Raw genomic sequence first — 17,938 nt, forward strand, 5'->3', positions numbered from 1 at the left:
GACGTTTTTTGTGCACTTTCTTGCCTTACACCATGCATTAATCTCATGCTAACAAATACGCATTTACACGGTGAATGTGCCTGATGTTTACCGTAGAAGATAAGGTGGCTATTGTGACGTGGAGGCTACAGAGGTCGTCGTACGATGATATTCAAATGAGATTTCACCACAAATTCCATCACGGTGGTCCTACTGACAAAACAATCCGCACATTGATGAACAAGTTCAGGTGCACTGGATCACTGACAAGGAGGCCCGGGCGAGGACGACCGTTGACGTCCAATGAAAGGATTAAAGTCATCAGGACAACCATTGAAAGGAGTTCGAAGTCGGTGCGAAGTCTGTCAGTGGAACTGAACATTCTGCGTTCGATGGTATATACCATCTACATTAAGAAGTTTTGCAGCGCGTCTAACCATGTGTACCAACCTGCTCGTTGCACGTTAATAGCGCAACATCCTGAGTCACGTCTTATTCAACGAGGAACAGACTCTCCACAATTGTGGAAAGGCTAACAGGCATAACTACGTTATCTGAACTAACACACCACCAGTGGAACACGTTGAAGATGAGCGAGACTCTCTCAAGGTTAATGTTTGGATGAGTATCACGAGTGGCAAGGTTTGCTGACCGTTTTTCTTTGCTGTAAAACCTAGACATTCTCACAAATTTTCTGTTACCACAGATTATCCAAGATGCACGTCGCGATACTGTTTACTTTCAGCAAGATGGGATCTCATGTCATTATGTCTTACAAGGAGACGGCACGACCGTGGGGTCGGGGATTTGTCCGCAATTTTGTGTGGTGAAAGAGGACCCCTAACACCTCACGTGGTTAAAATATTAGGACGCACTACTCGGAAAATCCCGAGAAAAATCGATCCAAAGTTTCTTAGGTGCCTTATGAGCATAAAATGTTAGTTCATTGTCGTGCCGCCGTCTGGTCTACATGGTTAGCGCTCGGACTCTTACGCCAGAGGTCTCGGATTCGATTCCTTCTCCGGCACTTTTTTTTTCTTCTGTTGCTTGCAAAATTGCAGCGCATTGTTACAGGAGAATCGTGAAATTAATTCCCGGGAAGATTGTATAGAAGAAATTCATTCTATAATTCACCATCAATGATCGTCACCAATATTCCGTAACATGATTTAATACGCCTGGTTTGCCTCAAAATTGTCTGAAACTCGAAACATTTTCGTAAATGTTAATGGGGCATGTTTTTGTACAGACTTATTGCAAACGCCCTGTGATAGTAAAAAATCGGCTTTTATATGTTGCGCAAGATGTCGCAAAAATTATTGTTTTGTTTGTTTTTACGATAATTACCACTGCGGTTCTTGTTTATAATTATTATATGTATAAAAATGGAATGTTTCCCAATCGACTTTGTTATTATGATTAAAAAGGCAATGTTTCTCCTCATATACTTTACAATGAAAAATGGAAAACCCACCGCCATGAATTGTGTTGTTGGACGAAAAGAAAATAATTTTTATTCAATAATGTAACTAATATAGGTGTGGGAAACTTTCTGAATAATTGGTGGAATAACCAAAGAAAATGAAACAGAAGAAACAAAAAAAGTGCCAGTGGAGGAATCGAATCCGAGCCCTAAACACCGAAGCCAGACGGCGGCTCGGCAGTGTACTAACATTTTATACTCATAAGGCACCTAATAAACTTTAGATCGACTTTTCCCGGGATTTTCCGGGTAGTGCGTCCTAATATTTTAACCACGTGAGGTTCACCACACAAAATTGCGGACAAATCCCGTCTCCTTGTTAGATGTTCGCACTTTCCTGAATTCACAGTTCCCTGAGAAAGGGGTTCGACGCGCAGGCCCCTTGCCCCTGACCACACGCCGATGGACTTTATGTGTGGGGAGTTACCAAAGGACATGTGTTCACCCGATGCATTACCACATTGCTGGAGCTCAGAAACCGCACCACACAAGCTGCTGCCATATCACCACAAATGCTTCAAATGTATTTCGCGCCACTGCTCAAAAATGGGAAGTGTATGGTGATAATTTGTGGAGAACAAGAAAGTAATCACTAATAGACTGAGACCATACCAAACATATCAAGTACCATCACCATTTCTACAAAATAGATAATTTCTTGACACCCTTATTTGTCGTATATGAAAGGTTCTTTCCGATGCTCAATCGCACATTAAGTGGGCATGGCGGTTATGGCTGTAGAACCACAAATCAGCTAATCACTGGTGCGCTGGCTAAGACGATGTAATTTGAATCCTAAAATGGTTTCGATGGAAATATGTACAAGTACATATGTTGCGAATTGGTTACAAATCGACATCGTGCAGCAGATATGACAGAAAAGTGGGTCCTAGAAGGACCCAGGAACGTTTCAACTCATTTTGGTTGTAGCATATGGAACACGAAAAACGTGAAGAAATCAGCAAGAGCTTTAGGACGAGTGCGGCAAAAACCTTTTTCACATCGTTACGGCTTCATACATTTTATCTGAGAAGAACTAATCAATGCCCACATTTACATAAGGGAGAAGTTCATTGGGTCCTTCATACCTTTAGCAAACACGTACTGTTCCACTTTGCTTTATGTTCCATGAATTTGTGAGCACTGAAATCGGAATAGCATAAAGTCAATACAGATAATCAAGCTTGTTAACTGGAGAGTTCATGCTCAATTATTGTCAGCAATTAAAGCTGGCGCCTTCCAATATTTGTTCGAGCATTCGTACTCAGTTGCAGAACCCCTAGCACGGGATATCCGACCAGCAGCTGTCGCAAAGCAGAAGAGCAATGAGAGATTAGCTGGGATTCACTTTTGACTTATATGGCGTGATACGAATAGGTTCACCGAGAGAGATGGCGTAGTGGTTAGCACACTGGACTTGCATCCTGGAGGACAACGGTTGAAACCCACGTCCGGCCGACCAGATTTAAGTTTTCCGTGATTCCCCTAAATCGCTCCAGGCAAATGCCGGGTCGGTTCCTTTCAAAGGGCACGGCCGACTTGACAAAATCCGAGCTTGGGCTCCACCCCTAATGACTTCGACGTCGACGGGATATCAAACCCAGTCTTTCTTCTTTTCTACGAATAGGTCTTTTTCTCGGCTGCTTCGTAACAACTTCGTCTGTCCAGAGCGGCATACGACAAAGGTAGAATGAAAAATCTTACGAAAAATGGTATTTTGGAAAATAATAGACTGTTTTAGTTTAGTAGTGAGAATTACTTATGCATATGCCACAGTCGATAAAAAAACGAAAAGGACGAAGTGAGCATGAAGCATATTCGTTAGGAAAAAAACGAGAACAAAAAGAGCGAGGGGTTACGTTATGAAAGCATTCGATATCTTTCTGCAAAAATTACGTCAAGGAAAAGAGTTTTGAAGAAATACTGTAAGAACAACCGGAAAAGAGTTTTAAAGAACTATTGTAAGAACAACAGATACTAAGGCAGTGCTACACATGTAACATGAATTACGACTTATTCCCCAAAACTGGGACAGTGAGTAAAAGGAAAGCAGAATACGTATGGAACTGAAGATAAATGAGATGTGTATTACGATTAACTGTGGTTGGGTAAATAGTCTGTTGATACCCGGTAGTAAGTCGTCTGATGGAGATAAATGAACGTCGTTTGAGTGTGAGCTACAGCTTCGGGTCGAGAAGAGAGTGGAGAGAACAGGACTGTTTATCACGAATATGCAAAATATTCGATATTTTTAATTTATTGCATGTATACAGACATATTATTTGATGTGGGCGTCACCGACAGTCAGCTTCCGTCTACTAAATTATTATTAATCGTCGACCACAGAGTGTTATATTAAAATGAACATGGAAATTAATTACTTAGAAGACAATGACTTAATAATTAGGAAAGTTGTGACACTGCTTGTTGGCCGTCTATATCACGCTGTCTAACTCGTTTTTGAAAGCTGTTGAGGTATACACGAATTCTAAACGTCAGGAGAGATTGAGGAAACTTTCTTGTAGTTATGTTTGTAAACAATGTTTGTAAATAATCTAGTCCCATCATCATTAGTTGAATTGAATTATTATCAATGCTAATCTTTTTTACGACTTTATGAGCGCTCTGTGTCACTCGTATGAGGTCGCCTTTCAAAACTGTGTACAAGTTGACTGCTTTCTTGTAAAGTGACGCGTTTTACCCACAAAATCGCGCAAAAATCACAATTTATGACATGCTGACTACAACTTTTACATTATGATGCATACAATAAAATGCATAGTGGAAGTATAAGATCGACTGTTTATGATAATTTCTAATTTTTCTTTTCTTCAGATAGTGCTGTGCAAGTGGACTGTCCATAGATGAGGAAAAACGCAGATGTTTTTATGTGATCAGCCTTACGGAAATGAAATAGCAGTTGAGTTAGCGAAAGAAGCGATTACCGTGGACTGTCGAAATTCGAAATTCCGTAGCAAGGTTATGGCAAGCGCTGAGAAAGGTAGCTCTTTAAGCGGAAAATATGTAGCACGCCAGAGGTAACTGTCTCAAATGGCTTGGAGCACTATGGGACTTAACATCTGAGGTCATCAGTCCCCTAGAACGTAGAACTAGTTAAACTCAACTAACTTAAGGACATCACACATCCATACCCGAAGCAGGATTCTAACCAGCGACCGTAGCGGTCGCACGGATCCAGACTGAAGCGCCTAGAACCTCTCGACCATTGCGACCGGCCCAGAGGCAACTGCTACAGTGAAATACTCATACTGCTTCTACATACTGGTACGCTAAAAGCACTTTCAAACGAGGAGTCTACGTGACAGTGGTAAGCTTAAAATTAAATCAAGGACAACGACAGCTACATCGACTGGGAAGGATGGAGGCACTTTACTTTGTGTACGTAGAACAACATTATAATAATAACGGCATGGTGTCCGCATGGTAGCGCCAGAAATATGAAGAGGACGTCTCATGTTCCCAGCTGCTATACTTAGGATACAAGCGCCCTCACAACGTAACAACATTGGTGTCTACCACCTACATTATGTGGTTAAAACTGCTGTCGAGCTGCCAGAATACGTATGGAACTGAAGATAAATGAGATGTGTATTACGATTAACTGTGGGTGGGTAAATAGTCTGTCAATAGTAGTACACTATTAAGGAAATCCCTCCCATGTATCATGGACCTTGCCGTTGGTGGGGAGGCTTGCGTGCCTCAGCGATACAGATAGCCGTACCGTAGGTGCAACCACAACGGAGGGGTATCTGTTGAGAGGCCAGACAAACGTGTGGTTCCTGAAGAGGGGCAGCTGCCTTTTCAGTAGTTGCAAGGGCAACAGTCTGGATGATTGACTGATCTGGCCTTGTAACAATAACCAAAACGGCCTTGCTGTGCTGGTACTGCGAACGGCTGAAAGCAAGGGGAAACTACAGCCGTAATTTTTCCCGAGGGCATGCAGCTTTACTGTATGATTACATGATGATGGCGTCCTCTTGGGTAAAATATTCCGGAGGTAAAATAGTCCCCCATTCGGATCTCCGGGCGGGGACTACTCAAGAGGATGTCGTTATCAGGAGAAAGAAAACTGGCGTTCTACGGATCGGAGCGTGGAATGTCAGAACCCTTAATCGGGCAGGTAGGTTAGAAAATTTAAAAAGGGAAATGGATAGGTTGAAGTTAGATATAGTGGGAATTAGTGAAGTTCGCTGGCAGGAGGAACAAGACTTCTGGTCAGGTGACTACAGGGTTATAAACACAAAATCAAATAGGGGTAATGCAGGAGTAGGTTTAATAATGAATAGGAAAATAGGAATGCGGGTAAGCTACTACAAACAGCATAGTGAACGCATTATTGTGGCCAAGATAGATACGAAGCCCACACCTACGACAGTAGTACAAGTTTATATGCCAACTACCTCTGCAGATGACGAAGAAATTGAAGAAATGTATGATGAAATAAAAGAAATTATTCAGATTGTGAAGGGAGACGAAAATTTAATAGTCATGGGTGACTGGAATTCGAGTGTAGGAAAAGGGAGAAAAGGAAACATAGTAGGTGAATATGGATTGGGGGACAGAAATGAAAGAGGAAGCCGCCTGGTCGAATTTTGCACAGAGCACAACATAATCATAACTAACACTTGGTTTAAGAATCATGAAAGAAGGTTGTATACATGGAAGAACCCTGGAGATACTAAAAGGTATCAGATAGATTATATAATGGTAAGACAGAGATTTAGGAACCAGGTTTTAAATTGTAAGACATTTCCAGGGGCAGATGTGGACCCTGACCACAATCTATTGGTTATGACCTGTAGATTAAAACTGAAGAAACTGCAAAAGGTGGGAATTTAAGGAGATGGGACCTGGATAAACAAAAAGAATTAGAGGTTGTACAGAGATTCAGGGAGAGCATAAGGGAGCAACTGACAGGAATGGGGGAAATAAATACAGTAGAAGAAGAATGGGTAGCTTTGAGGAATGAAGTAGTGAAGGCAGCAGAGGATCAAGTAGGTAAAAAGACGAGGGCTAGTAGAAATCCTTGGGTAACAGAAGAAATATTGAATTTAATTGATGAAAGGAGAAAATATAAAAATGCAGTAAGTGAAACAGACAAAAAGGAATACAAACGTCTCAAAAATGAGATCGACAGGAAGTGCAAAATGGCCAAGCAGGGATGGCTAGAGGACAAATGTAAGGATGTAGAGGCCTATCTCACTAGGGGTAAGATAGATACCGCCTACAGGAAAATTAAAGAGACCTTTGGAGATAAGAGAACGACTTGTATGAATATCAAGAGCTCAGATGGAAACCCAGTTCTAAGCAAAGAAGGGAAAGCAGAAAGGTGGAAGGAGTATATAGAGGGTCTATACAAGGGCGATGTACTTGAGGACAATATTATGGAAATGGAAGAGGATGTAGATGAAGATGAAATGGGAGATACGATACTGCGTGAAGAGTTTGACAGAGCACTGAAAGACCTGAGTCGAAACAAGGCCCCCGGAGTAGACAATATTCCATTGGAACTACTGACGGCCTTGGGAGAGCCAGTCCTGACAAAACTCTACCATCTGGTGAGCAAGATGTATGAAACAGGCGAAATACCCTCAGACTTCAAGAAGAATATAATAATTCCAATCCCAAAGATAGCAGGTGTTGACAGATGTGAAAATTACCGAACTATCAGCTTAATAAGTCACAGCTGCAAAATACTAACACGAATTCTTTACAGACGAATGGAAAAACTAGTAGAAGCCAACCTCGGGGAAGATCAGTTTGGATTCCGTAGAAACACTGGAACACGTGAGGCAATACTGACCTTACGACTTATCTTAGAAGAAAGATTAAGGAAAGGCAAACCTACGTTTCTAGCATTTGTAGACTTAGAGAAAGCTTTTGATAATGTTGACTGGAATACTCTCTTTCAAATTCTAAAGGTGGCAGGGGTAAAATACAGGGAGCGAAAGGCTATTTACAATTTGTACAGAAACCAGATGGCAGTTATAAGAGTCGAGGGACATGAAAGGGAAGCAGTGGTTGGGAAGGGAGTAAGACAGGGTTATAGCCTCTCCCCGATGTTGTTCAATCTGTATATTGAGCAAGCAGTAAAGGAAACAAAAGAAAAATTCGGAGTAGGTATTAAAATTCATGGAGAAGAAATAAAAACTTTGAGGTTCGCCGATGACATTGTAATTCTGTCAGAGACAGCAAAGGACTTGGAAGAGCAGTTGAATGGAATGGACAGTGTCTTGAAAGGAGGATATAAGATGAACATCAACAAAAGCAAAACAAGGATAATGGAATGTAGTCTAATTAAGTCGGGTGATGCTGAGGGAGTTAGATTAGGAAATGAGGGACTTAAAGTAGTAAAGGAGTTTTGCTATTTTGGGAGCAAAATAACAGATGATGGTCGAAGTAGAGAGGATATAAAATGTAGGCTGGCAATGGCAAGGAAAGCGTTTCTGAAGAAGAGAAATTTGTTAACATACAGTATTGATTTAAGTGTCAGGAAGTCATTTCTGAAAGTATTCGTATGGAGTGTAGCCATGTATGGAAGTGAAACATGGACGATAAATAGTTTGGACAAGAAGCTTTCGAAATGTGGTGCTACAGAAGAATGCTGAAGATTAGATGGGTAGATCACATAACTAATGAGGAAGTATTGAATAGGATTGGGGAGAAGAGAAGTTTGTGGCACAACTTGACCAGAAGAAGGGATCGGTTGGTAGGACATGTTCTGAGGCATTAAGGGATCACCAATTTAGTATTGGAGGGCAGCGTGGAGGGTAAAAATCGTAGAGGGAGACCAAGAGATGAATACACTAAGCAGATTCAGAATGATGTAGGTTGCAGTAGGCACTGGGAGATGAAAAAGCTTGCACAGGATAGAGTAGCATGGAGAGCTGCATCAAACCAGTCTCAGGACTGAAGACCACAACAACAACAACATTAAGGAAATGAAACGTAAATTCAAAAAATTATTTTACAGCCACTAGGCATACAGCCTAGTAATAAATACTGATTAAGGTGTGTGTCTTTACTGCCGGTTTAGCGAACACTGAGTTGTGGATAGTAATAAAACATTTTTTGAGTCTCATTTTTGAAAATTCAGGCATAAAGTAGGTCGCATAAAATTAGCATCTTGATATCTGCCATTATTTTCCTAAAGGATTTGTGTACAATCACAGAGCTTGAAACTTTTACAGATTAAAAAAATACCCACGGCAATTGTTAAGTGAACGATGGGATTTCTGCGACGAAGACTCTCTCGAAGCATTTTCCAATTTGTTACGATCCTCTTCTCCCTGTTTCTCCCTGTTTTTTCCTTTGTTGGGGTTGATTTTATGAATACTTCTAACCTTCACGAATACTTCTAATCTTATGTTTGTCATTTACGAGTTATCAACTTTATAAAGTAGTTAACTGAGGCGTTCACTTTCGACAATCATGCAGCATATATATGTAGACTGTCGGCTGCTCCCCGGGTTCCGTTCAATTCGTGAGTTATTTATCAAAGTACATGAGTTGTGTATAAAACATGAATAATTTAGTGGGTCAAATGGCTCTGAGCACTATGGGACTTAACTTCTGAGGTCATCAGTCCCCTAGAACTACTTAAACCTAACTAACCTAAGGACATCACACACATGCATGCCCGAGGCAGGATCCGAACCCGCGACCGTAGCGGTCACGCGGTTCCAGACTGTAGAGTGTAGAACCGCTCGGCCACACCGGCCGAATAATTTAGTGTTCAAGTATTTTAGCGTCCCCCACATTCTTTATTTTTAAGCATCTTATCTTACGGTAACCTGGTAAGCCGTCGAAACCGGTAAGGATAACATTTGTATGAGCTGAGGCTAAATGTTGTAATTAAAACCCTAAAAATATTTTAACTCTTTTGCGCCTTAGTGTTATACAGTATTTTACTTGCGAGTATTGCAAATTTTGAACTTTAGTGTGGGAAAGATGTGGATGTAGAAGATACATCAAATAAACTGAATTTATGCAGGTGAACACAGACCTAATCTCAAAATTATGAATATAATATTATTAGGAATTGAATATCGACAGATACAAAATACAAATAAGTGGGTGACTATTTATTTTTATTTGTGTGTGCGCAAAAGAATAGCGGAATTAGTATATATACGTACAGTGAAATTAGTAGACGATATTAACCATTCGGGTGACAAAATAACTGGTGAAAACAAAAGTAAAGAGGACATATAACAGAGTTGTATCACGTTCGTCTTTCCCTACCTTTCCCATCCCACGTGTTACGTCAACTGGCAGTAACATCAGTTTTAATCTACCTGTCTTGTCACTTATCTCTGTTGTCTGTTGTTCTATTTCCATTAGCGAATGTAAACTGCATTTTTTCTCCTACAGTTACTAATATTTTAACTTTTAATGTTATAGTTATTTCTGAGTGTTGGCTATAGCACCTACTTACAACATGCGTGTCATAATGAATATAGCTTAAAATGTGTAGAGTGCCTGGCTAGATGTAAGTGATGTCCTAATGGCGCAAATAATTCCAAGTTAAATATATAACAGACTTCCTGAAAAAGAGATGTTAACTTCGAATATAAATGTCTTACTGAGACTTTTCTGGAAGTACTTCTTTGTAGTGTAGCTTTATTTGGAAGCGAAACATGAGCGATAAACAGTAAAGGAATTAAGAAAATAGAAGATCTTGAAATGTGCTACGTAGAATCCTAAAGGTTAGAAGGGCAGATCCAGTAACCATTGGAGAGGTATTGAATCGAATCGAAGAGGAAACAGGTTTGGTGTATCACTTCACGGAAGGAAAAGGTAGTTTGATCAGACATATTCTGATGCATGAAGAGATAGTTAATTTGGTGATGGAAGGAAGAGTGAGGGGAAACAGTCGTAGAGGGAGATCAAGACATATCTACTGGAAGCAGAACAGGTTGCGGGTAATCGACCTCGAAGGTCCGACTTCCCGCTTAGTCCGACCATCCCATTTCCGGTGTTTGTTTACCCACACGAGACGCTGCTACAGTCAGGACTAGACTTGTCGATAGCTCATCGTTTGCGAAAGTTGACCGTTGCTAGGTGCGATAGTTCGATCAGTTTTAGTATGAAATAACTTGTTTCTAACTAGATCAATAACAATAAGTATTACTTTGCACACCTCTTTTTTATAAATCAGTGACAATGTTATTCTTACACATTGAAGTGTGTAAAACTAAATTGTGGCACCAACTAAACTCTAATATGTGACGGACGTTGAGTCTAATGACGTGAGAGGATCCGTACAGCCGATGTTGACTGCACAACGAAAGCAGAATTAACTGACGACAAACTGACCGACACTGTAACTTGAACAACAAACGAGAACGAGTAAGATGTTAACGACAACGAAGGCAATGAACCTACGGCTCGAGTATCACATACAGATGCTAAAACTGCAATTGGTATAGCCCTCCAATACAGCGAAGAAAGCTCTAGGTATACCGCAATAGACATTTTGTGGATTAGGAAATGGCGGAACATAGCGGCAAAATCAAAGTTGTCATCTGCTATTCAAAAGGACATCAGACTTTTTTCGTCCTGCTTAGGACCAGAATATTTTTTTTGGCCGTGTGATTTCTCATGTTTTAAACAGTTAAGCGCAAATCAGTCGCTTGCCAATGCAGTACTGTAATAAGGTATGTTTTGATGCTAAACTTCCACTCACAGTAACAATATATTACCGTACGATACATGCGTATTTTACAGAACGTGAGCTACTGTACATTACAGTTTCGTGTATGATTATTTTAGTGTATGAATGGTTTCTTTTCTTTTTGTTACTGTGTTAACATGGAACAATATTTCAGACAGAATTTCCAGACGAACATTAGAGTTGTGCTGTACTTTATTGTGCTGCTATGGGTCAATAAGGTTTTTTCTCTGATAATCCGACCTTTTTTGCGTTCCGAGGGACAGATTAGCGACGTCCTACTCTGTCCTAGTCTAGTTTCGTAGAGAGGGAGAGAGAGAGAGAGAGAGAGATGCACAGGACACACTATCGTGGAGAGCTGCATCAAGCTAGCCACCTACATCAAAGTCTACTTCTGTACTCCGCAACTCGTCTTACGATGCGTGGCAGAGGCTACTTTGTGCAGTACTTTCCTGCTAAAGTCAGGAATGGTGCGCGGGTAGAGCGAGTGTTGGCAAGCTGTAGTGTGAGCTGAATCTCTCTAAATGCAGCTTCAGGGTTGTTTTTTGCGAGGTATTAGAGGAACATTTGGTAAATAATGCACACTATTTTTTATTTACACGTTTATTTTTTTAATATCTCTTTACAGTCCTTCAATATAATCTCCCTGCTTCTCTATGACTGAATCCCAACGTCTCGGAAGCTATATTATTCCATCCAGGACACGACTTCCATTTCTCTGTCGAACGGCCCTGGTTTCGGTAGTACAAATCTCTTTCAGAAAAAGATAACGATGTCCACGCATAGGATTTTTCGACTGCGTCGGGGCAAGTCGAAGTCTGGTGGACTTATGTCCGGGCTGTACGGAGAATGCGGCAACACTTCCCATCCGCATTGGCGCAGTTTTTGATATGCTGGCAGCATTGTCGTGGAGAATGAGTGACCCAACCTCGAGCAACTGAGATCGGTTTTTGTGCGTTTTACTGCGTAGGTTTTGCCTGAAGTTACGATAATGCACTGCTGTGACGCTTGTTCCACATGGGACTCTGTCATGACGATTCCTCGGTGATCATGAGCAACAATCATAATATGCTTCAGCTTTGATTGAGCGCGCGTCGAAAATTTTTTGGACATGGTGAATCTTAAGCTTTCCACTTACTGGACTGTATTTCAACTCCGTTTCAAAGTCTCTAATCCGTGTTTCGTCAACAGCGAAAATTAGACACAAGAATCCTGTCGACCTTCACGGTCGAATCGTTGCTGGAGTAAGGTTGCAATGTCCAGGTGTTTCTGCTTCTATTCAATACTCAAACAGTGTGGGACCTATGTCGCAGAAATTTTTCTCTTCTTCAAATCATTTGTGAGAAAACGGAATACTGATGCTGGGGAATTCCCGTGGCTTCATAGAGTTCCTCAACAATTCGCATTGCGATATTCTTCGAAAGGATCTGCCACAAGTTTTACACTTTGTTCATCTGTTGACGTTTCTGGCCTTCCGGAGCATTGTCTATGCTCTTGTGACCACCACGAAAACCGTTAATCCAACGCGAAACTGTACTGCGGCCCACTGTAAACTCACAACAAACTTCACTCAACACGCTATGGATTTCTGCGGGTTTTTGCAGCATAAAGTTTCTATCTTGATGTACGACTTCTGATCTTGAACAGTCACAGTACCCGAGACCACTGCAGGCTCCACTTCTACCTCTGGTCAATTTTATTGTAGAGTACTCTTGCTTCTACCTCAAGCTCCCAACTATACCTGACGTAATTTTCATAGTTGTTGCGCCAAACGACCCACACTAATACCAACCTGTGCATTATTTATGAAATGTCCCTCGTGCATGGGAGGAAAGTACGCCCTCGGGACTTTAACAACAACCACACCGTGATGCACGACGCCTGTCTTGTTCCGTCTGCCATCGAGATGGACCAGCATCTCCATGATACTTTTGGTCTTGCTGGACGATTCTATTTTTAATCTTCTCTGTTCCCTCCATCAGTCCTATATGGTATAGGTCACAAACGAGCAATACTGGACTCGACCGAACGAGGGCTCAGTAAGCTACCCCCTTCGTGAGTGGACTTCACTTCCAGATTATTCTGCTAATGTATCTCAGCCACGCATTTGTCTGTCCTGTCATTTTTTTATGTGGTCATTCAACTTCAAATTGCTAGATACGCATGGTGCTCTCAGATATTTAATGGATGTGACCTTCCAGTGACTGTTCGGCAGTCTTGTAATGACACAATAACGGGTCTTTCCGCTATTTGTGAGCAACACGTTACATCTGCATCTGCGTCTGCATCTACGTCTACACTCCGCAACTTATCGTGAGGTGTGTGGCGGCGAGTACTTAGCGTAACACTGTCGCTTCCCTCCTCCCCTTGATGTTCCAGTCGCGAACAGTTGGCGGGAAGAACAATTGCCGGCAAACTTCCGTGTTGGCTTGAATCTCTCTAATTTTATATTCTCGGTCTTTTCACGGGATAAACGTAGGAGGAAGTGTTATGTTTGTCGACTCTTCTGGGAACATCCGCGCTCGGAACTTTAACAGTATACAATATCTGGCGTCTGTCACTGGAGTTGGTTGATCATCTCTGTGACGTTTTCGTGTTTACTAAACGAACCTGTATCATTTGCTTACCTAGTCAATCCAAAAAGTTTCGAGACTGGATTAATAAAAAATAGAGAAAAGTTAAGATAGTCGTTGTAGGCTTCAGGAGTTCTACATACTTCTCCTCCTTCCTTCCCCCTCCCCTCCCCCCCTTCCCGTTTGAATATAATGCATAGAATGTTCATACAACCACGCGAAACTGTCAGAAAAGTCCTTTTTGGAATGTTGTTCAACCCGCGCCACACATTCGTACCATCGTCGGCATTCATGAATCATGTGACACCTCCTATTTCGCACTTTGTCGTTTGTGGCGGGTTCACATTGATAACACGAAGTCTCGTCACTTGTGATTAGTTTTCCCAGAAACGAACTGTCTGGTTTTTTTTTTTTTTTTTTTTTTTTTTAATTTCAGTCAAGTCGCGGCAAGTTTCTCCGTGCCTTTTTCGTATAGGAGTCGAGGTATGTGCGACTAACTTTGCACACATGTTTCTCTTCTCCAAAATATTCAAATATTCTAGACAATGTCTCCAACACTTGATTTAGAGATGTTCAGTTCTTTGTTCCACTGAAATTTGTGGCACAGCAGTGCTAGCGTAGTTTTGGCCGCACGTCCAATACTTTATACTGCTCCAGACGGACGGGTCGAGCGCACATCTCTTGTTTACAGTTGTTGGTTCAAACTGCCACCGTAGTTACTGCGTCGCTCATACGCCAGGAATAAATCAGTCTTGGGACGTTTTGGACGGACAGTGTATGTTGATGGTCAACTGCCTACCCTGCGCCAAGTTCTGAGTATACCTCAGCATCATTCATAAACGTCATCACGGAGAGTCCGACATTATCCACTAGCTCATATATGTATATATATTCACCGGTAGTGGTCCAATAACACTCCCTTGGGGCGAGTCCGAAGTTACTTTCACGTCTGAAGATCTCTCTCTCCATTAAGAGTGATATGCTGTGTTCTGTTTGCTATGCGCTCGTCAGTCCAGTCACAGAGCTGGTCTGGTATTCTGCACGCTCTAACTCGCAGATTGTCAATTAGGTGTCTGAAGATCACAACACCGACGACGGCAATTTTTTATGCGATCTTGATTTTTAAGAGGAACGTTCATGAAAAACACACTGTTTAAAGGATGCACCAAGTCCAAAATTTTGAAGCTAAGGCAATCAAGTTTTGTACCATGTTTTACATGAAATTAACGCATTTACCATTAAGTTCCTTGGACTATGTATTAAAAACTAAACTTCGTCCGAACAGGCCTCGGAAGGCCCAACGGTACCAACCGGCCGCCGTGTCATCCTCAGCCGATGAACGTCATCGTATACGGATATGGAGGCCCATCTGGTCAACACACCGCTCTCCCTGTCGTAGTCAGTTTTCGTGACTGGAGCCGCTACTTCTCAATCACGTAGCTCTTCAAGTGGCCTCTCAAGTGCTGAGTGCAGCCCGCTTGCCAACAACGCTCGGCAGACTCGAACGGTGACCCATCCAAGTGCTAGCCAAGCCCGACAGCGCTTAAATTCGGTGATATGACGGGAGCTGATGATACCATTGCGGCAAGGTCTCTTTGCATACAGCAAGCTTCTCGCTTGAGGTTTGTGGAATATATCTGATAGGAGAATTTTAATAATGTTTTAATTATAATTCTGTGAGTATAAAATAAAATTCATGAAAAATTTCAAGCACTTGGCCCCATAACCCATCTTACACTTAGAATTTCAAAATTTACTCTTGAGGCAACATTTATTGTGTTCATTTAAATACGTTTACATAATCTCATTGTTCTAGCCTTCATAGGTTCTGAAAAAATATATAAAACACAATTTTCAGGAAATGCACTTTAAAGCTCAAACTAATGTTTTTTCTTATGTCAGCTCTTCAGAAGACCCCAGACTGGTACTCAGTGTCCTCTTTCCTTTCAAAGATTCTCTTCAGGTTTCTTGTTTTCTGCTGCATTTCCTTTAACAGGTCTTCAACTGACTTTTTATCTGTAGAGAGGTGCTGTAAATATTTTTGTCAAGATATTTTGAGTGAAATTTACTATCTTAAAGCCCATTCCCTCTAATACTTTCTTCCTACCTATGGTCCTATCATTAAATACAAGAACTACATCGTAAGTTGCAATTCTGACGACTTTAGTAAATGAAAATGCGATTTTAGGTAATCGTTTACATATGAGACGATTTAGAGACCGGTGGCCGAGCGGCTATAGGCGCTACAGTCAGGAACCGCGCGACTGCTACGGTCGCAGGTTCGAATCCTGCGTCGGCCACGGATGTGTATGTTGTCCGTAGGTTAGTTAGGTTTAAGTAATTCTAAGTTCTAGGGGACTGATGACCTCAGTAGTTAAGTCCCAAAGTGCTCTGAACCATTTGATTTCGAGACCGACTTAGATTCTGGGTTTTGCCACGAACACAATTTTTACAATTTCAGAATCGGCCAGTAACCTGTAAGAGGGCCTGACAACATCGAGGATACAATTTTGAAGCCTCTCCTTGTGAATGCTGGGACTGTTATCCGTCTGATAGTTTTTACTCCAGCTGTTGCGTCACAGATGATGAATGCTGGTTTGTTGCTATTTCCCACGTCTCGAATTCACTAACTTCTGAAAACGCAGTTTATCTACTTTTCTATACACTCTTTGTGATCGTGGCATTGTGAACGATGAAAGAATCGAGTACTTGCGTAACTCCCCGTCAGTTGGACAATGCAAAACAAGAATTACCTCTCCATAAACAAAGCGGCTGGTTTGTAATTTAAAATTTTAGGTAGCATTCTTGATTGGAGCACTGCGATCAGTATAAATACTAAGAATCAATAAAAACAGTGTCGAACGCGTTTTCAGAGTTTTTTATTTATTGGCAACCGGTTTCGGCCCTTTCCTCAGACCGTCTCAGGCTTATCGCCGCCATTATGGCTCCTGGTGGCGGCAGACAGAGCGAGATCCGAGGAAGTACTGTTGCCAATGGTCATCAGGACCGAAACCGGATGGCAACAAATAAGAAAGTCTGAAAATGGTATCGAAATTGTTTTTATTGATTTTTGTTTTGTTATTGTCTCTAAAATACGGAACAGAGTCACAGAGGATCTATAAAACCAAAGAGTATACATCACAACCCTCTAGATTAGGGGTTCCCAACAAAATTTTCTCGAGAGCCCCCTCATCGAGCATGATTGGTACCTTGTCATATCACAGTATCATGTACCTAAAAAAGCCAAATTAAGAGTCTTTTTGATCATTGCTCAAAATATTTCTCTTAAAATTTGGGTGTTTAGTCTAACAAACTCCTTAAAAAATAAAAATTGAGTATGAACTGAAAATGACAGGAAAAAATTAAAACTGAGTGTATTGGTCTTTCAAGTGTACTACACTTTAAATTGCATTGAGTGGACATATGAGATAAATAAGCTGCAAAGAAGCAGCGCGCGCAGTCTAACGGCATGCAGCAGAACTATTTTACCTCTATGTAATTCTAGTTTTGCGCTAGAGTGTGCTAGTGACAGTTGGCTCTAGGAGGACGCTAGTCGGAGAAGTTAGCGTTCGCTAAAGCTCTGCTCATGCAGGAAGCGACCAAAACAAAAAAATCTGTTATCATACGAAATATACAGGGTGTTACAAAAAGGTACGGCCAAACTTTCAGGAAACATTCCTCACACACAAAGAAAGAAAATGTTATGTGGACAGGTGTCCGGAAACGCTTACTTTCCATGTTAGAACTCATTTTATTACTTCTCTTCAAATCACATTAATCATGGGATGAAAACACACAGCAACAGAACGTACCAGCGTGACTTCAAACACTTTGTTACAGGAAATGTTCAAATTGTCCTCCGTTAGCGAGGATACATTCATCCACCCTCCGTCGCATGGAATCCCTGATGCGTTGATGCAGCCCTGGAGAATGGCGTATTGTATCACAGCCGTCCACAATACGTGCACGAAGGGTCTCTACATTTGGTACCGGGGTTGCGTAGACAAGAGCTTTCAAATGCCCCCATAAATGAAAGTCAAGAGGGTTGAGGTCAGGAGAGCGTGGAGGCCATGGAATTGGACCGTCTCTACCAATCCATCGGTCACCGAATCTGTTGTTGAGAAGCGCACGAACAGCGACTGAAATGTGCAGGAGCTCCATCGTGCATGAACCACATGTTGTGTCGTAAAGGCACATGTTCTAGCAGCA

This window comes from Schistocerca piceifrons, chromosome 5, assembly GCF_021461385.2.
Source record: "Schistocerca piceifrons isolate TAMUIC-IGC-003096 chromosome 5, iqSchPice1.1, whole genome shotgun sequence".
Lineage (NCBI taxonomy): Eukaryota > Metazoa > Arthropoda > Insecta > Orthoptera > Acrididae > Schistocerca > Schistocerca piceifrons.